The sequence below is a fragment of the Triturus cristatus genome, chromosome 7 (assembly GCF_964204655.1).
Source record: "Triturus cristatus chromosome 7, aTriCri1.1, whole genome shotgun sequence".
NCBI lineage: Eukaryota > Metazoa > Chordata > Amphibia > Caudata > Salamandridae > Triturus > Triturus cristatus.
This window is the reverse complement of record NC_140590.1, coordinates 1,278,869,390-1,278,890,229: the sequence shown is the minus strand read 5'-3', so window position 1 is coordinate 1,278,890,229 and position 20,840 is coordinate 1,278,869,390. Positions and strand designations below refer to the sequence as shown.

The window sequence follows — 20,840 nt, the reverse complement described above, 5'->3', positions numbered from 1 at the left end:
TTTCATTCTGAAGCATCCGTAGGCGATATAAAATCGTGCACTAAAAGAGCGATTGAAATTGAAAAAAAAGGTAGCTGCTGTATTTCACGAAACTAGCTTTTCTATTTATTTATAATTGTTTTCAAATGCCGACGCTATAAAATCAATGACACAAAAAAATACAACATTTTATCTATAAATTGTAATTAAGAAAAAAAGAGGATCCGCCCGAACAGGGACTTGAACCCTGGACCCTCAGATTAAAAGTCTGATGCTCTACCGACTGAGCTATCCGGGCTCCGTATCTAACGGTGATACTGAAAGGAATAACTATGTCACAGTATGCTTCTACGTTGTGGTTAAACAATTCTTTTTTTCCGCGCACATTTTACGATTTTAATTCCTTCTGAAAAGCAAATTCATACATTAAGGATTTCAATTTATGAGTTCACAGACGGGCAATGTGCACCCATGGAAGTGGCTAAACAAACTAAAAACTTTTTTTAAAAAAACTATATCAAAGAATGCAGTCCGATATATAATTGCAGGAGCTATAATGCAAGTTGGAGTATAAATCATTAATAGGGAAATTATAGAAGGAACGAAATGTGCCTCAACAGAGCACCCTTATAACTTTAAAAACACATGGGCACGAGTCAAGGTGGCTGAGATTGGTTTTGGAGGACGGTCTCACTAATATCAATGGAGAGGAAAACATTTGTAACCTCTTAAACTTCCAATGAGGATAAGAGCAAGTGTTTTTGAAGTGTTAATCCCTTAAAATCCACCAAGATAAAAAACATTTTAGCAGGGTGTGTAGGGTTTTCCATAGGGGGTGATCCTATTGAAGTCTACCGGAGGCGATTTACTATTTTGGATGATGAAGATACGTCCTCCGGGGGTGACGATCTGAGGGGTATGTGATTACTCATCTAAACTTTTTTTTCACAGTAGTGCACTGGGGGACTCGCTGCCTTGATTTGATTTAGATGCAAGTCCTTAGGGAATATCATACTTTAACATTTTCTAACTGCAAAGTGGGAGGTTTTGAAAAAAACTTAAAATCAGGGGAATATATTTCCCCCATAGGCTACATTGCAACAAAGGCAATTTCAGGTGTGAGCCAGCAAAATTCAAGCCATTTTTTAATTTAAAAATCATGAGCTTCCCGTCTGAATCGGGTCATGTATGCAATACCGTGCAAAGCTGGTTTCTAACTTTAATATGCAATGATATGCCCTAGTCATAGGTGTCACGTTATGTGGATCACAATGATGATCATGACTCACCAGTAAATAAGGGTGGTTCTTTGGTAGTTGTAAGCAGAGGAGACTGGGGAGAGGGATGGAGCAGGTAAACGAGAAGTCAGATGTCCAACATTGCGGGGCATATTTACAAGCCCCTATTGCCACCACAGAGTAACTTTTTCTGACGGTGTGGTGGTGATAAGGGCTTTGCCTTATTTACAAGACAGCGTTAAGCCACTTAATGTGGCGTAACGCTGCCTTGTAAATAAGGCACCCTTTCACGCTATACTTACGGGCATAATTACAAGCCCCTATCACCACCAAAACATCACTTTCTCTAGCGTTGTGGTAGTGATAGGGGATTTGCATTATTTATAAGGCAGCATTAAGCCACTTCACGTGGCTTAACGCTGCCTTGTAAATAAGTCACCCTTTCACACTATACTTAACGTGAAAGGGGCAGGCAATGGGTGTTGTGGTGGGCGTTTACTGCAACATCCATTGATTTTGACGCTGCCCCATATTAACAAGGGTAGCGTTAATACGAGGCAGCGCCAAAATTAGCACCAAAAAAAACCTGGTCTTACTCTGGCGCAATGAGGAGAAATGTTTAATTTCTCCTTGTTTTTGCTGTTTCCATGTGTGCTGCGTTGTGCAGCACACATAGAAACAGCAAAAGGCCATTGATTGTTTATATGCAGGAAGGTGTCCCTTCCTGCACATAAACAATCATTTCGAAAAATTACGTTTTGCAACTTATATGTGCGCTGCATTAAGCAGCACAGAAGCTACAGAATGCCATTTCAGATTGTTTATGTGCAGAAAGGGGGACCTTCCTGCACATTAACAATCTTTCCCTGCAACGCAGGCACCCTTGCACTATGGTGCAAGAGTGTCTGCGTTGGCGCTAGGCGGCTAAATCAGCGCCAGATCAGGGGGAAATGCAGAGCGGCACCGTATCCTTGTAAATACGGTGCAGCCCTGCCTTTCAGAAGTGGCAAAGCGTGGCTTTAAGCCAAGGAGGCTAACGCCGCGATCCTCCACTTCCTCGTAAATATGCCCCTAAGTGCTACATAGAGTGATTAGCGTATCTAAAAGCTGACAGGAGGAGTCAGAAAGGTACATAAGGATACAAAAGCAAGACATGTTTAAATCTTATCAGAGGACCAGAGCCAAACCACTACCACTTTATACACAGAGCATTTGGTTGACAAATTAAAAATCAGCCCTAAATGTACCAACCAAGCTCACACGCCCTTTGTTTTAAAATATTGTCATTTTGAGTCCCTTATAAGATCAACTATCCCCTAGCAGGTAGACAAAATACATGGAGTTTACATAACATAATGTATTACCTTGGACCTCGCAGCACTAGGAGCATGGTTGTGGGGCCTAGAAAAGTGGGGGCTTCTAACATAGGCCTCATAGCCATGTTGTAGAACTGCGACACCTAGGGTATGGGCAACCTCTCGACCAGATTGCAAATGCCTCACAGTCCTGTATAAAGACTATATTAATAGGTTTATGTCTGGGGCACAGCCTTCAGTAGTGCAGTAGGTACAGTGGCATTGGGCCCCAGAGGTATTAGGTTGGCAATTTATACGAATTATGGCTGTGCAGCCAGTGGACAGCTCAAGGGGGCTCTTTTATTGTGCAGGAGGGCCTATGTCACATTGCTATGCGTCTTGCCTCTCTAGCAAGGGCTTCACAGCAATGTTCCACCACTGCAGGGGCCAGAAGAGGTTCTCCCTCCTGTGGGCCTTGCAAACATATTTAGGTGCACATGGAAATGGGCACCTGTCCATATGGGCTTTGGAGCATTGGGCCACGGCTGAGAGGCCTATGAAATGAGTCCTCTCTCAGGGGTGTAGTTATCAGCAGGTGTAATGGCACCAGGGCTAAAGTATATTGAGACAATGCACTCACATTATGCCGGTTTTACTGTCCAGCATCACTTGCTTACATCAGGGGCCATGGCAAAATTAATATGCCACTGGCCCCTTGCCCCATGCCCCTCGCAGCCATGACCCTGAGCTCCGAGGCCCAGGAAAGGCCCATCATTCCCTGGGCCTAGCAGCCATAGATCAGTGCTGTGAGACCTATGGGAGGGAGCTTCGGCCCCTGGTCTCGCAGCCATGGAGCATGGCTGCGAGGCCAAGGGGAAGAGATCCCTATGAGGGCCATAGATATCAATAGTGTAGCAAGTGAAGTGGCACGCCAGCCCTCAAGGGTTAAAGGGCCTAATGCATCCAAATTATGGCTGTACTTTACTGTCAGTGGCGCATGTGGCAAGGAAGAGCAATCTACCTTGTTGTATCAGGCTCGGCCTCTGAGCTTCGCAATCTAGGACTGTGTCTGTAAGACCCAGGGGATGTGGCCCATCAAGAGTGCAGCTATTAATAGTGCAGCAGATGCAGTGACACTGCTCCCAGGGATGTTATGGGCCCAATTTACCCAAATTATGGCTGCTTTTTAAGGTCGTTCCTTTCCTTGGGAAAAACATTACGTTTTTCGTAAAACCCTCACCCACCAGGGTTACCCCTTGGTGGAATGCTTCATCACAGGGTCCTTCCCGTTCCGCTGTGGAACGGGGCATGCTGTGACCAGACGAACTATGCGGGAGCACTGATTTTCAGACTATGAGAGGCAGGTGTTCCTACAGGGAAAAAGTGACGTAAAAGAAAGTGTGTTTAAAATTACCTGGCTAGTGGGTAATGTTACTTTATTCTGACCCCTAGTTGGTAAGATTAAAAACAGCGGATGATTAGGATTGTTGGAATTAATGTTCCCAAACCCTAATGGTTGACATGTTTCAAGCCTACCCCTCTCGGCTATTCTTCACAACCTAGTATAGTAATTGTCAAAAAACTAGTTCTACTCCTATAGTTATTTCTCTAATCACAACTAACAAAAACAAAGTGCATACTTGCTTAGATGTACAATTAATTAATACTACCTGATACTTGAATTATCTATTCATATGGTTACTGAAGCTTCATGGTTTCATCAGCGGGGAGTTCAGCTTCTAGTCAAACACTCGTCTCAGCCGTATTCCTCAACTATACCTATTTGTTCGCTACTCGGAAAGATGCGGTTCCCGAATTAAAACTACATAGACGCTATGGAGTAATTGCGCTGTTACATGCAAGCAGTGTGCTCCTCCCCACTTTCACCCAATGAGAGGATGGCAGATAAGGACAAAAGGGTAAAGGAAGAACATAATTTGCCCAAGATTAAACAATTTAGTCAAGTAGGAGTTCTAATATTGCAGCACAGGACTGCTTGTTTCAAGACACATAACTTTTCCACTAGGTTATGAGGCGAAAGAGGGCTAATAGAGTTTGCTTGACTGAACAGATCACCTTTGCTAATCCTAGCTTCAGGCTGAGCCTTTTTTTTGTACACTAACCCTAGAGTAGGAATTAGCAACATGTGTGGCATTGCATTAGCTGATCTACTTTCCTCCCTTTTGTATGCGTGGTGGGAAGACTCCATGACCTGCTGCGACAGGACCAAGGGCATTGCAGCAAAATGCGAAGCAGCAGATTCCAGTTTTCCATACAAAGATAACCACGACAGTCTGAGTGTGTGCTGAATATCTGCCTGTTCTAAAAGTGACAGAGCTAGAGACTGCAATAGCTTCTAGAGATGAGGGAGCTCACAGATTACTGTGTCCAGATTCTGTTCTTCGAGTCTTTGAGTCACCGCTTGAGGGTGCGACCTGCAGAGTCAGCACTGTCTGCACTGTCGTACTGTCTCTCAAGGCGATATGCCAGAAACCTCCGATAGCACTGTCTCTCTCCTGACACATGCTGATAACAGTTTAAATAGTGCCACTGAAATCACACTTAGAACCATTACTGTGGTGGAAGAACTGGAGAGTGAACAAATTAGAGTCTTGGTGCAGCGTCATAAGAACCTTGTTTGTATTTTAAAATTAAGTATTTTTCAAGTCGTGACTCCATGGAAGTATCGCTGACATTTGTTGTTGTAATGCCAGTAACAAGATCAATATATGTAAATGATTGCTGATACGACACAGGTGCAAGTTCAGAGAGGTATGATCAAAGCCAACTATAAACCAACGGATCTGATACATAAAATGAAGGATTAGGATAATAAAGCACCAAAAGAGTCAAATAATCTCATCCCTGACATGTTGTCGCTGTCTGAAACCCAAGCTGGACTCCCTTAAAAGCCTGAACAACAGCTTACAGAAAGGGGGCCAAAGCTATTCCTTGCTTAGGCAAAGATGCTGAACCAGACCAGGTTGTGATACTGTGGCCAAAAAGTAGCAGACAGTCAGTAACTGGTGGCAACATTGGTCAAGGTGTAGTAAACTTTATGCTCACAATCGCACAAAAACAAAAATACGTGTCCAGCACAGAGAGGCACACTGAGAGGTTCAGTAAAAGTAAATCTGTTAATCAAATAAGACAATCGCTCATACTATTGGTACAATTATAGACCGGATGACTGATCTTGAAAAACGTACTGCAGAAAATGAGCAAGCTACCTACAGGATCAAACTATAGGTGGACAAGCAAGATTCTTTAGTGATGAGTTTAAAGGTGAAGGTTGAGGACTTGAAAAACTGCCAGCGGTGATGCAATCTATGGGAATTGGGTATTAATGAACAGGCTGAAGGCAAAGATGCCTGTGCATTTGTAGTCAAATTATTTAATAAGGTTTTTCAAATCCTATCTGAGTGGGGCTTTGATTTGCAAATAGAGCACAGACACAAATGTCCTTCTCACGAGAATTAAGAGCATGGCAATAGACCTAGGAGCATTTGAATATATGTGGGGAATTTCGTTCTCCGACAGGAGATCTATGTAAAAGCGATCTACTGCCCCACTCTCTGTAGATGATATAATATTTTTGCCATTTAACGGCAGAGCGAAAATGGCAGCTCCACAAAATGATCAAACCAGGTCTACCTACAAGAACCCTCTAGGTCGAACGTACGCAGGAATTTACATACACACTTTTGCAATGATGTGTGAAGCACCAAAAAGCTAATAAAACAATCGTCCTGATAAATTCAAATGTAATACTTTAATCATTCTCTAGGGTTTGTCAGTGGTATGATCGCTGATCTGAATATGTGTTTGAATTGCTCATGGAGTGCTGAATAATCATAGAAATGGTTCGGAGCCGGGTAAATTGGATTTACCAGAGGATCTTGGTTAATACCCAAGTAGTAATCATGCAAAAACTGATATATATTGGAATAGTGTTAGAACTGTGGGCTCTAGTTGGCTGAGGTTGGTACCTTAGTCCAAATAGGGACCCTTGCTTCTAGTCAGGGAAAGGAGGGACACCCTCTTAGATAACCCCTGCTCACCCCCCCCCCCCCCCCCCGGTAGCTTGGCATGAGTAGCCAGGCTTATCTCCAAGGCAAGGTGTAAAGTATTTGCAACCACACTCCCAGTAACACAGTGATAACACCACAAATGGATACCACACTGGTTTTTATCAAAATAGCGGTATCTTTATCAAAAGGAATACTATGAGTATTCGTAATCTTTCACTTTGCCGGTCATTAGGCCAGCAATCACTTATAGGTTCTTGTGGTGTTAATCAGCAGTTCACAATGATCTAATGCAGTCCTAATGCAATGCTATGCAGTTCATAATGCAGTTCGTAATGTAGTAATAACAGTCCTTAATGCACGTACTAATGCAGTTCGTAAAGCAGGAATTATGCGATTCGTAATGCAAGAATCAGGCAGTTCATAATGCAAGAAATAATGCGATTCATAATGCAAGAATCAGGCAGTTCGTAATGTAAGAAATAATGCAGTACGCCAATCTACGCGGTCAACTTGGGCCCCCACTAGGCCCCAACACCAGAGACAACGGTCATACGCTTAAAGGGCGGCCCGGTACTGCTGGGCAGATACGGGCCACTCTGGGACTCAGCGAGTCTAACGCGGTGCAGCAGGAGAGAGCTAGGAGCACTCCTGTACTCCTCATGCATGCCTCCCCAGGCCACACATGCTTGCGGCTCCCGACCGGAGTCCAAGCCTTACCTGGGGGGGGGGGGGGTGCGCTGGTTTGCTCCCTCTCTCTCCCTGCTCGTCAGAAGTCCTGCTGGGCGGCACGATGACGGTGCAGCTCCATGGTTAGGCGACGCTGTAGCCGGACAGGTTCGGCTCTGCCTTCTCCTTCATTGACGATCTTGGGCAGATTCCTCTCGGTGAACAACGATCACAATCCCTTCACCTTGCGGCTTTCTTAGCTTCAAGAAATCCTTTAGCACGTTGCGGCTCAGGCCGGCGGCGGTGATCCTTACTCGCAGCCTCAGTTACGATGACGGCTCGGGCCACAAACAGCAACACAGCAGCGTGGACGATGTTTCACGCTGTGGGGGCAACGCGATCACGGGGCACCTCGTAAACAGTACCACGGACCACACGGCAGTGTTCCAGAAATCCTGTAGCACGTTGCGGCTCGGGCCGGTGGCGGTGATTCTTACTCACAGCCTCAGTTACGATGACGGCTCAGGCCACAAACAGCAATACAGCAGCGTGGACGATGTTTCACGCTGCGGGGGCAATGCGATCACGGGGCGCCTTGTAAACAGTACCACGGACCACACAGCAGTCTCAGGCGTGCAAAAGCACCACACAACAAGCATCGCGGAGACACGGTTGGAATCTTTTATGTTCCAGAGTTTCCACAACAGGGGACCAGCTCTCCTCGGGCCCTTGGAGACACGCTACTTCAGGACACAGCACACAGCAAAGTCCTCACAAGCAGGGGGACACAGCACACAGCAAAGGCCCTTGTCCTCTCCGTAGTCAAATCAGCAAACTGCAGGCCAGCCCCAGAAAACTCAGCAAGGGCAGTCCTTCTCTTTAGTCTCTTCAGCTGTTATTCTTTGGCAGAGGTTCCTCTTGATCACAAAGTAGGTTCAATCCTTTTTCAGTCTGGGTTTCAGTCTTGAGTTCAGGGGTGTGAGAAGTTGGCCTGGCATATGCTGTCTCCTAGTTATAGGGACACCTTGCACCAGTCCAATTCGACTCTTATTGATGATAGGTTTAAGACAACCTTTAAAGAAAGCTATCCTAGTGGTAGCTGTGGAGAGCAGCCTTCAGGCTAAGTCTTGAAGGAGTGTTAAGCTTATTGTTTTACCATAATAACCTCTTGAATAACCAAATGAAAGAGTAGCCCACACAGGTATATATATAAAATATATGTATTTATTCTAGACAGAATCCCACAGTCTCTTTATGAAGCTGTGGCAAAGTTACAATATCAAACAAGCATTGATAGACACAATAAATAGCACTATTAACATTGGGCCCCAGGGGGGGACCAAACCATATACTAAAAAAGTGGTATAAGAACTACGACAATTCTACAGGCAATGCCTAGGGCAATGCCTAGGGCATTCAGGATCGCTGGCCCCTTAAGAATCCACCCCAGGTTATGAGGAAGGGGACCCACGGGAGGCACGTGCAGTGCAAGTAGCTGCTATCGGGATCTCTATTACAGCTTATGGAGAATGTCGCGGTTGGAAATAAACAGTTTAAAAATACTTCTAGCAGGAGTACAAAGTTAAAACTTCAGACTTAAGCTTTTGAAGAGCCCACTTCCACGAGAGTACCGAGGTACCACTGTTACCTGCCCCAGGGAAGCCGGGTGCATAGGTCGTTTCCGCTGTCGGGTCGCGGGCTGATTTTCAATGGGAAAATAGTCAAAAGTTCTGCTAGCCAAAAGCGTCGATGATGCCGTGAAGATCAAAGATCTGAAGATTGTAGAGAAGAACCTGAAAGCAGAGGGGACAGAGTCTGGGTCACGGCAAAGTGACCAGGAGGCTCAAAGCAAAGAGCCCTTCGATGTCGGGTGCTTCAGGTGGAAAGTGGTGTAGCTTGCACCTGCAGCCACTGGCTCCGGGAGGCTTCAAGGAAGGCCAGCTTCAGGAGGGCGACTGTCCCACGTCGGATGAGGGTCGCTGCGGTGTTAGTGTCCGGATTGGATCCACTAAGCCTTGGCAACCGCAACCCACGAAGAATAAACAAATCTGCTACAGTGCAGACCCACGAGGTCTGGGAGAGGTCTCCCTCGAGGAGACTGTAGAGCAGGCCTGGAGCAACCAGGGGAACTCTTGATTGTAAAGATAGACCTCCGCTAGGGCCCACAAGTCGAGAGACAAGGGACCGTGGGAGGCGGCAATTTGCGTAAAAGGGCACCCACGGGCCGCCGGAGGGGGCTAGGGTGCTGGTCTTTGGCACAATTGCTGTAGAGTGGTTGGCTCGTAAACGGGCCAAAGCACAACTTCCCCTCTGGTCAGGGGCGTGTGCTACGCAAGAGGTGGCCGGTGTCCTGGGGTATTGGGGATCTCGGCACCCACGCGGTCCACGGTGCCCAAACTCATTGAGCACACTCACTGGCCTCTGGGATGCGCTGGAAACCCACCTCAAGGTTTCTGGAAGTCGTCGAAGTTTGTGAGAGCAGCGAATTTCCAACCGGGTCACTTGCAGTGTTTCAGGTGCCTGCCAAGCAGGGGAATAACTGCTTTATCCCAAGGGAGATTTCTTCCGTCAGCTGGGCAGCAGCAAGTCGAAGGTCAAGACTGTAAAGTTCAAGATTAATCTGAGGCTCTGGGGCCACGTTATTCACCTTTATCCCCAAGATTAGGGGAGTGTCCAGAGTAGTGTCCACCAATGAGAGGTGAGGCGGGAAAGGGTGGCTACACCCTCTCCCCTTTGTGTGTTTCCCACCTGGGCGAGGGGCAGGATGCCCCTGAACCGGTTCCAAGCGGTGTATTCATAATGAGGTCTCTGCAGCTGCCTACGTGCAACTCTGAAAGGACATTTGGTGCACCCACCCTGTTCCAATCCACATTATTCTGTCTGGGGAGATGCTAGCACCTCCCTGCCACAGGAGCCCTATTGTCCAGCTGGCGAGGCTGGGGTTTTCCCCAGCAACAGCCAGCCAGGGTCGTGTAGGTGGCGGGCAGTAGCCATTTTGTGTTACTTGTGCACTTTTAAATTGGTGTCCAAATTCTACCGCTTTTCCCATATCGCCCCTCTAGCAGGGGGGAATCGTACCCTCATGCCCATGGCTGGACTGGGAGTATGATTCCTACATGTTTGACACCAAACACGATATGGTTCTGTGTAGCCATTCTCAAGTTATCGCGTTATCGCGATAGACTTATAATGCGGTTAAGAGTATATGGTATGGCTACACTACAAACAACCCAGCAATGATTTTACGAAGGTTGCAGAGAGGCCCTACTCATGTAGGGGTCCCCCTCACACATACCTCAGCACCCCGCCTTGTAGGATTACCAAGGCCTGCTATAGGGGTGACCTATGAGAGTATATGTGTTGTAATGGGGTGGGATATAGGGTACCTATATCCCTGTAAGGGGTGCTAGCACCACCTTACCCAGACTACAGTAGTGGTCTGGTGGTGTCAGTTTGTATGGCTGTCCCAGGGTGGCACAATAAGTGCTGCAGCCCTGGTAGGCCTACTGAGGGACCCATGCCCTGGGTACCTAGGGTACCATCTACAAGGGACTGTCACGGCATCCTCAGCATCCAATTAGTTTGTACCTAGGGTACTTCACAATAGCTTTAGGGAGAAAGCAGATAGGCTGGGGTCCTGGATAGCAGGATCCCAGCCAGACTAGTCAAAAACCACTCAAATACCAGGCAAAAAGTTGGGGGCAACCATTAGTCAGATTCCACCTTCCTACAAGGGGTTTCAGCTCTCACATTTATACCCCTAAATGCCTTTGAAGTCTTTGTGTTCAGGGGGCTCTGACCTCGGTCCAAACCAGACCTGGGTGTCTTCCTGCCAGTGCACTCCCTCCTCCTTTGATAGTCAGGGTTTGGAGCCCAGATGCTCAGCAGGAGATGGAGCCATCCTTTTGTGGCAGCAACACAGCCCTCTTCACATCCAGGGGGCTACTCCTCCCCCCCACATCAAATGCAGGCCAGCCTGTTGCTGTCTCACCTTCTCCTCCCTGGGGCCAGGACACTTCCTAGACCCTTTCACATCAAAACCCAGATGGTCAATACACAAACAGGCAGAGGCACACAGGATGGTTTAAGACAAGAAACCAGCCACTTTTAAGAACGTGGGTTCTAAGCACACAATTGAAAAACTATCTTCTCAAAAAGATGTGATATTAAATTCTGAGTTCAGGCACACTAAACTCAATCTCTCCATCCTATGCCTATGGGAAGATATGCTGGAAACATGGGACACAGCATTCCCCATTATGTCCAATGGGCAAGATGGCCTTGTAACAATGAAAAACAAATTTGGCAGTATTTCACTGTCATGACATGGTACACACCTCAGTAAGTGTCGTACCTTTCACATACACTGCATCCTGCCCAGGGGGGTACCTAGGGCCTACTATAGGGGTGTCTGATGTGCATAAAAAGGGAAGGTAAGGCCTGGCAAGTGGGTGCACTTGTCAGGACAACAAGGCAGTTAACAAACTGCGTGCAGGCCCTACAGTTGCTGGCCTGATATCTCTTTTTAGGGCTACTTGTGTGGATGGCACAATTAGTGCTGCAGGCCCACTAGTAGCATTTGCATTACCAGCCCTGGCACACATAGTGCACTTTACTAGGGACTTTACTAGTAAGACAAACGTACCAATTATGGACAACCAATTACCATAACACTTTATACAGGGAGCACTTGCACTTTGACACTGATCAGCAGTGGCAAAGTGCCCAAAGCATCTAAGTCGGCAACATAATGTCAGAAAAAGGTCAAGGAGGAAGACAAAAAGTTTAACCCGTTGACTGCAGCGCAAATTCCGCCGCGGTGCGGGCGATTTGATCAGTGGGCGGGATTTGGATAGCCCCCGGCCGTCCTCCGCACACGCCCCCGTCACGTGGGACGGCCAGGGGCCATCCGCAGCACCGAAGGGGTTGAGGAACTTTAGCCAAAAAGGGCCAAGTCCAACAAATAGCAAATAGGTTGGGTTAATTTAGATACATCCTGACAGCAAGTAATAAATGTTGAACACTTGATAACTTTATAACATTTTTGAACAATAAAAGCTATGCCATCGGCTCTTGATGGCAATTCAAGGATTGAATTCCATGTGGGATGGGGGTTCGCCATCTAATATGAGGGAGTTTGAGTATTTGTTACAGAGGGGTAGTGGTGGCGCAATCTTTAAATTTTGTAGAAAAGGAGGCAATATAATAAAAGAGTATTGCAAAATGTCCATATGAAAATCGTTAATGAATGGTCAAGGGAAAAGTTTAAGCCTTATAAACATGTTTGGCAGCTGAATAATCCCTATAAGTGTAGAGCAGTTAGTGCTTTTTTTACTACATAAAACACTCATATTGTTTTCCTGCTGCAAACCCATATCGCTTACAAAGATCAACAAGCATTTACAATACAATAGGTCTCGCATTAGTGAAAGTTTGAGCTATTGGCGGTGCTAATGATAATGTAACACCAATAGATACATTTTTCAGTGATTCCAGATCTATTGCATTAAAAACCAACTGTGGCACTCGCACTTTAGCTTCAAACATCTTAAGCTAAAGCGTGGGTGCTGAAATTGCTTTGAAAGGAAAGATATCGAAACAAGTATTTTTTTTATATTTCTTTACTTTTGAAGCAATTGCCGCATTGGCACTTTAGCTTGAGATATTTAAAGCTAAAGCACCGGTGCCGTGATTGTAACAAAAATAAACAGACAGAAAAAAAATGGCAGCCGCATACTTTAGAGCCAACATGCCGGTAGATAAAAGAAAACTCTATGATGCGGCAAGAATTGTCCGCGTCAGGGTGCTTTTTGAATGCCAGTAGGGGGGCAACATGGGCAACAGAAACAGGGTAATTGGGTGGGAGGGGCAGGCAACACTGACAACAATAGAAGGGATGGGGCAACAACAACAGAAGTAGGGAGTGCAGGAGAGTAGGTGGAAACCAGCAAAACCGAAGAAGAAAGGATAGGTGGGGCAAGCAATAACAGAAGAAGAAAGACAGGGAAGGTGGGTGAGGCAAGTAACAACAAAAAGAGGGAGAGCGCGTGCCTAGGTGATGACAAACATCAGTGGAAGAATGGAGGGCTGGTGGGTTGCTTGTAGACAGGTAACAATGGAAGGAAGGAGTGCGGAATAGTTGGAGGGGGGATGCAACAATGCTAACAATAGGAGGATGGGGGCAAGTGTAACAGACAGCGGAGGGGGCAGAAGTGCATGAGTGAGGTAGCTGAAAAAAGAAGCACTCCAGTAGAATGCTTAAATACACCTAGTAATGAGCACTGGAAGGACTTAAGTAAAGCATTTATGCACCAGGGTAGAGACAAACACATGAGGGTTAATGGCACTTACGATAGTTGACCAATATCAAGCGTGCCAGAGTAAAAATGAAGTCGACCAATTGTATGCAATGGGTTGTCCCTTAGCCCACTGGTGGAAACAAAAGGTTTAGAAGAGATAGCTCATGCACTGTCTCAGCGAGACCTAAAAATCACTGCCTCAGTATCCGCACCACTTAAGACCCTCATCCTTTGTTTGGTCACAGTGCCATTCCCTGTGCTCTATCCCATGCTCCTCTATAGGCTGACACTAGGATTGCTGTGTAAAATGAAATACTGTCCTCAGTCCTTTGCAGAGTTCCCACTCTGCCTTCAAGAACATATGGATTTTAACAACCATATCAAGAGCCAATAGGCCACCTCTTAAAGCAACTACATGCCACTCATGTCCACAACACCCACTTGCAGCCAACTCATTCCAATTGTAGACTTGATAGCATACTCCACTCGCATTCTCATGCTGATGATTGTGTCATGTCAGGTTACGTTATGTTATAATATTAGAGTGCTCGAACACCCAAAGGTCTCTTGGGCCAATTTCAACACATAAGGTAAAGCGATGGTGGTTAAAAAGCTTTAGATCTTAGATGCTTTGATCCACCTTCCTCCAAAAACACACACACACAAGCTTGCTGGCCTATAGTATCGTTTATGTTCAGTTTTTGTAACACATTTCTTAGAATATAATACCCAGTGCTTAATTTTTGAGTAAACAAGTGTCAGGGCCCATTTTATTGCTCAGGAGGCCACTGCAAGCTGCCCAACAAACTGGAAATCCCATCACTGCCACATCCAATTATAAAGCTCACTACTAAACAGCACACTTCTATAAATGCCACAGTTTGGACAATTCCAAGCCATCCAGAGCAATAAGAATGGACTGGTCGCTCTACCATTATGTTTTTAAATGTGCATTTAACTGGTAACAGATGTGCTCCTACAAAAATAAACAGCGCCACCATGTGGTGGGCTGTGATACGCAAGTGCTGGTGTTAACAAATGAGTGCCAGTGTCAGTACTGGAAAACTCCGGCACAAATTAAGCACTGATATACCCATGTGAATTGGGAATAAATGCATGCGGATTGATCTCACCCTCTACCCAAGATGTTGCATTACAATCAGAGTGGCAAACTGAGGAACCAGGTTTGAGTCTCAGCTTCGGCTCAAATCCTTTGGGTCGAGTTTGCTCTGTATTTTAAGAACTGCAGAAACATGCACTGAAAAGTAAAAACAAAGCCTTAACATAAGGAAAGACAAATAGATACCCATTTTCTAGCTAATTTGCACAAAGTGAAAAAAAACCTGTATAAATCACAGCTTACCTGCTTACATTGTGTGACCATATGTAAATACTTTATTTTACCAAAACTTTCTTTTCTTCATTATTGTGTATGAAAGCACTTTAAAATATGTGAGTTCAAACTATAAGTTGCATAAAATTACTACTTTTAATAAGTACTTTCTCACTGCAGTGCTATATATAATGTGCCCGATTAGTGTCAAATCTTGAAGTTAAAGGAATGCACTTTTTTTTTTACATTTACGAGCCCGACCCTTGATTCGGCTCTGGTTCTCCCTGTTAATTTGTTGGCTCGTACACCTCTAAAAAGGTGCACACTTTTATTTCCACGAGCCTGTTGAAGACCGAAACATAAATCAGAATCGCTAGTGACTGGCTCAAGACAAGAGTCATAAACAACCTCCTCACCATGTTTCAAGTTCTAGGAAAGCCTGCCGGAGTCCCCGAGGCCTGTAGGAAACCCCCCGCCTGCGCACTGAATTAAGTTATAGGACATACTCGCGGGACCAGCCGTGCAGCAGCTGAAGGCGATGAAATTGCAGTGAGTGGACTCGGAGACAGAATGCTGCGCGTGCTATGGTGAATCCAGAGTCCAGGTCACGCACTGTGCTCTAAAGGTGACAGGCGGATGCCTAGGGACTCCAGAGAGCAGAACTGACATGGTAAAAGTGGCCCTGACATGTTCTCAAGATGTCGGGCAAGGGAGAGGATCTCGCGTTACGACCAGAGCTACCAGGTTATTCTGGCCAAATCGCTAAATCTCTCCGTACCTTAAGGAAATATGAGTGACCTTGTGTGATGTAACCTTGTGAGATGTAACTAACTAGCGCTTATTATGTAAAGCGCTCCAATACCTTCGGGTGAAGTTCAAGTTATATAAAATGCAACAAAACAATGTCTTGAAAAATAAAAGTGTGAGGGAAGCTGCACTGCGGACTAAGCGCTATGGCTGCAAAGAGACGCAGTCTCCATAATCACGGCTGAGCAATCTATTCGGGCTGCAGTGTGCTCCCGGTGAGAAAAAAAAAATTATGCATGATCCTTGGCACTATTACGCTCACCCACCTTACTGCCAGTACACCACTGCTCCTGCCTCCATTCTGTATAGTGATTGCCCTGGTGGAATCACGTGTGAATTTGCCTATTGGAAGCATAGAAACGAGTGGTGCGCGTGTGCGCGCCACAGCGAAACGTGGTTTCAATTATCTCGCCCGTGTCTGGGCACGATAATTGAAACCACATGGCTGCAGTGCGGGTAACCGACACCTTAGGCCATGGGCGGAGCAATGCGCCTGCCTTTGGCCAATTGCGTGCTGTCTTTGTTAAAAAGATGCACGCAAAGGCCAATAGCGTGGGCCGAAAGGAAAAGCACACGCACAAGCGTGTGCGATTCCTAGGTCAGTTTTCAAACCCCCTACAAGAAGTCTCGCGCTGCGCGAGCAGTGCCACGCACTGCAACGCTAGGCGCGAGACCCAAAAGCGGTTGACTCAGATGCGATTTAACGTTATAGAATGTATCTTGCAAGAAATATCATTTGGAAGCATTGCTGTACTTGGCACGAGTAATGGGCAATGCAAAGTTTTTCAAAATCTTAGGGAGGCATATTGCAGTTGGGTGGCTATATAGGCTCAAATTGAACAACACACATTCTTCATCTGTGCAATTTATGGGTTTAATGCAGATGACCATCACATAACTGAATATTTTCTTTCAAATTATCTAAATGGCCTGGTTAAATGATAGCAGATAGTGATTTTTTACTGTGTAATACACTATAAGCTAGATTCAACCAATTGCTTAGCTACCCTAAGAATGAACTAAGTTTCCTGTGCTAGTAAGAAGTTCACACAAGTTTATGGACTTAAAAATGTATGCCGCTCACTAAAAGGCAATGCAAGTGGATCTATTCATTGCTCAGTTGTGCATGGACATTATTCACATATAGACATGCCACTGATTGCAAGAACTATGATCACTATAGCGAACATGGTAATATGTCCCATGTTTAACTCTGACCATAAACTGCTGTTGATTGAAATAGATATCAAGGGTCCATGGCTGAATGATAGAAGGCGGACCTTCGACAAAACTTTGCTAAAAGAGAATGCACATTGCCAATACATAAGTAATTCAATACAGAAATTTCTTAGTCATAATTTTAACACATCTCCTGTTCAAGCCGTATGGAATGCCTTGAAAGCCTATATACTCAGTGTCAATAATGCATTCGCTAGTGCTAGTAAAAAGGGCAGGAAATAGCTGCAATAAAGGTTTGGTCAAACTGAGCATACTTAAAATCCAACATGCAATTACAATTTCCAGTGAAGTTTAATAGACCATTTAGAGGGCAGCTTTTACTGCCCATCGTCAACGGAATCAATAAAAATCCTATATATATCGTGCATAGATAAATTTTGTCTCAGCGCTCCCAAATAAAGTTAAATGATTTCAATTTTATTGACCTGCAAAGTCAACATATTATGTTTAATGAAGATACCTGATTTGTAGATACTTAAAAAATCACTGAGCAGTATATTGTCTCTAATTCTGAAAAAGTAACAAATGTCTGACAGTCATTCCTCTTTGTGCCTAATTTTTTCAAAATTTTCTGGAAAATGCCATGAATAGATGAATCTCCCCTCAATGGTTTATAACTGTTTATCATTGGAATAATAAACGATTTGCCACATTTCTCCCAAATATGATGAATGGCTTGAATGACCTTAAAACAAACCTGCTTAAAATAAATTGGATCAAAATATTGTTGCAACATTAACTTGTAATCTGTGCCAAAAGTAAGTTAAGCAAACAGCATTTCTCTGAGGATATTATGCCAATTTTTGTGTTTGTTTGAGTAAGTAAGGGCAGGCGTGAGCCTCATAACACCCCTCTTGTCTCCCCTTTGTGATTGTACACAAAACTAAGTTGTACTATCATAGTGCATGAATCCCATTCCGTGAATACACTACTCCTTCTCTATACAAAAGAAGAATTCTAAATGGGGGAGGGCTAACTCGTTTTCACCTAAAGAACATTATAGAAAGCATAAAGCACACTTGAGTTTTAGATATGCCCAAATAAAGTTGCCAATTATAGAATCCAGCCTACAAAAAAAAGTATTGGGTATAAAAAGTGGAATAGCGCGAACTAGATACAAAAATTCGGGGAGAATACCCACTCATAGTTAATGGAAGTTGATTCCGGTTCCGCAGCTGTGCATTGCACTTTTTAATAAAGTCTCATAATTCATCTGAAATATTCTACCCACATCCCTGCAAAAATTGGCATAATATCCTCAGAGAAATGCTGTTTGCTTAACTTACTTTTGGCACAGATTACAAGTTAATGTTGCAACAATATTTTGATCCAATTTATTTTAAGCAGGTTTGTTTTAAGGTCATTCAAGCCATTCATCATATTTGGGAGAAATGTGGCAAATCGTTTATTATTCCAATGATAAACAGTTATAAACCATTGAGGGGAGATTCATCTATTCATGGCATTTTCCAGAAAATTTTGAAAAAATTAGGCACAAAGAGGAATGACTGTCAGACATTTGTTACTTTTTCAGAATTAGAGACAATATACTGCTCAGTGATTTTTTAAGTATCTACAAATCAGGTATCTTCATTAAACATAATATGTTGACTTTGCAGGTCAATAAAATTGAAATCATTTAACTTTATTTGGGAGCGCTGAGACAAAATTTATCTATGCACGATATATATAGGATTTTTATTGATTCCGTTGACGATGGGCAGTAAAAGCTGCCCTCTAAATGGTCTATTAAACTTGGCATTTGTATCAATCAAAAATAATGTATTTATGGTCTCAATCAATACAGATAACACAGGTGGGGCTGATTCTAAATGCCTATGATGTCGAATGCTTAAGCCATCCAATTGACACATGCTTGAGACTGGACTCATCTAAGAAAGTTTAGGATTGGGGTTACTGAAGAGATTTCAGGATTAGAGCAGTATAAACCGGTGCTGACTTCTCAGAGCATTATGTTTGGTATTGATGTGACATTTCTGTGAAGATATGTCGAATGTATATATAAGACTATAGCCATGGCTAGACTGTGCATCATCCAAGACTGGAATAATTCTAATGCATCTTGCATTGACAAATTGTGGATCAGCTGAGTTTATGAATTTGAGACAGCTATTCTGTAGGCTAAAGTTTTAGAAGGTCAAAAGATATTCCATCAAAATTCGGGACCCCTAATTCAGTTGTAAGTTGCATATTTATAATCTATACATCCAATCAATCAATCAATCAGTCAGTCACTTGTAAAGTGCACTATATACCTGCGAGGGTCTCAAGGCACTGGGAGAGGGGGGGCGCGCTACTGATTGAACAGCCAGGTCTTAAGTAGCCTCCTGAAGGTCAGCAGGTCTTGGGTCTGTCGTAGGCTCAGTGGGAGGGTGTTCCATGTCTTGGCGGCGAGTTGAGAGAAGGATCTCCCGCCTGTGGTTGTTCTTCGGATGCGCGGGACGGTGGCGAGCGCGAGGGACGGTGGTGAGCGCGAGGTCGACGGAGCTGGCGGTTGGGGATGTGGAAGGAAAGTCGTCTGTTGAGGTAGGCTGGGCCAGTCTTGTGGAGTGCCTTGTGTGCGTGGATGAGGAGCTTGAAGGATATCCTCTTGTTGACGGGGAGCCAGTGCAGGTTTTTTAGGTGTGGGGTGATGTGGCCGTGGCGTGGTATGTCGAGGATCAATCGTGCCGAGGTGTTTTGGATGCGTTGCAGTCGTTTGATGAGCTTGGTCGGGGCTCCCGCGTAGAGGGCGTTTCTGTAGTCGAGTCTGCTGCTGACGAGGGCCTGGGTGACTGTCCTTCTTGCATCTGTCGGGATCCACCTGTAGGTCTTGCGGAGCATGCGGAGGGTGTTGAAGCAGGAAAAGGAGACGGCGTTGACTTGCTTGGTCATTGAGAGCGTTGAGTCGAGGATGATTCCCAGGTTGCGTGCGCGGTCGGTGGGTGTCGGGGCTGCCCCCAGTGCCGTTGGCCACCAGGAGTCGTCCCAGGCTAAAGGGTTGGAGCCAAGGATGAGGACCTCTGTCTTGTCCGAGTTCAGCTTCAGACGGCTGATCTTCATCCAGTCGGCGACGGCCTTCATTCCTTCGTGGAGGTTGGCTTTGGCGGTGATGGGGTCCTTGGTGAGCGAGAGGATCAGTTGAGTGTCATCGGCATAGGAGATTATGTTGTGGTTGTGCTGTCGGGAGACGTGTGCGAGCGGGGCCATGTAAATGTTGAACAGTGTTGAGCTGAGGGAGGATCCCTGGGGTACGCCGCAGATGATCTCGGAGGCTTCAGATCGGAATAGGTGGAGGCGGACGCTCTGGGTTCTGCCGGCGAGGAAGGAGGTGGTCCATTCCAGAGCCTTGTCTCGGATCCCTGCGGCGTGGAGGCGTGTGCATAGTGTGCTGTGGCAGACGGTGTCGAAGGCGGTAGAGAGGTCCAGGAGGATGAGGGCTGCGGTCTCACCGTTGTCCAGCAGGGTCCTGATGTCGTCGGTGGCGGCGATGAGTGCGGTCTCGGTGCTGTGGTTGCTGCGGAACCCTGACTGGGAAGGGTCCAGGATTCTGTTTTCTTCGAGGTATCGGGTTAGCTGTCTGTTGACGATCTTCTCGATGACCTTGGCCGGGAACAGGAGCAGAGCGATGGGCCGGAAGTTCTTGAGGTGTCTTGGGTCTGCCTTGGGTTTTTTGAGTAGAGCGTTGATCTCGGCGTGTTTCCAGCTCTCTGGGAAGGTCGCGGTCTCGAGGGAGAGATTGATGACGTTGTGCAGGTGGGGTGCAATGGAGCTGCTTGCTTTGTTGACGATGTGGCGCGGGAATGGGTCTGACGGGGAGCCGGAGTGGATTGTGCTCATGGTCTTGATGGTGTCATCGATGCTCACGCTGGCCCAGGCTAGCAGAGGGCCGTGGTCGATGGTGTGCGGAGAGTCTGTTGTGTTGCTGTCTGTTGGGGCTGTCTGGGTGTTGA

The 20,840-nt window shown here is 45.6% G+C and overlaps 1 non-coding gene across 1 annotated transcript; it reads right to left on the bottom strand.

Moving 5' to 3' along the window:
* Window positions 1–204: 204 nt before the first annotated feature.
* Window positions 205–277, bottom strand: TRNAK-UUU (transfer RNA lysine (anticodon UUU)). Its single transcript has one exon. It is a non-coding gene; the product is annotated as a tRNA-Lys (tRNA).
* Between the last annotated feature and the right edge of the window lie 20,563 nt (window positions 278–20,840).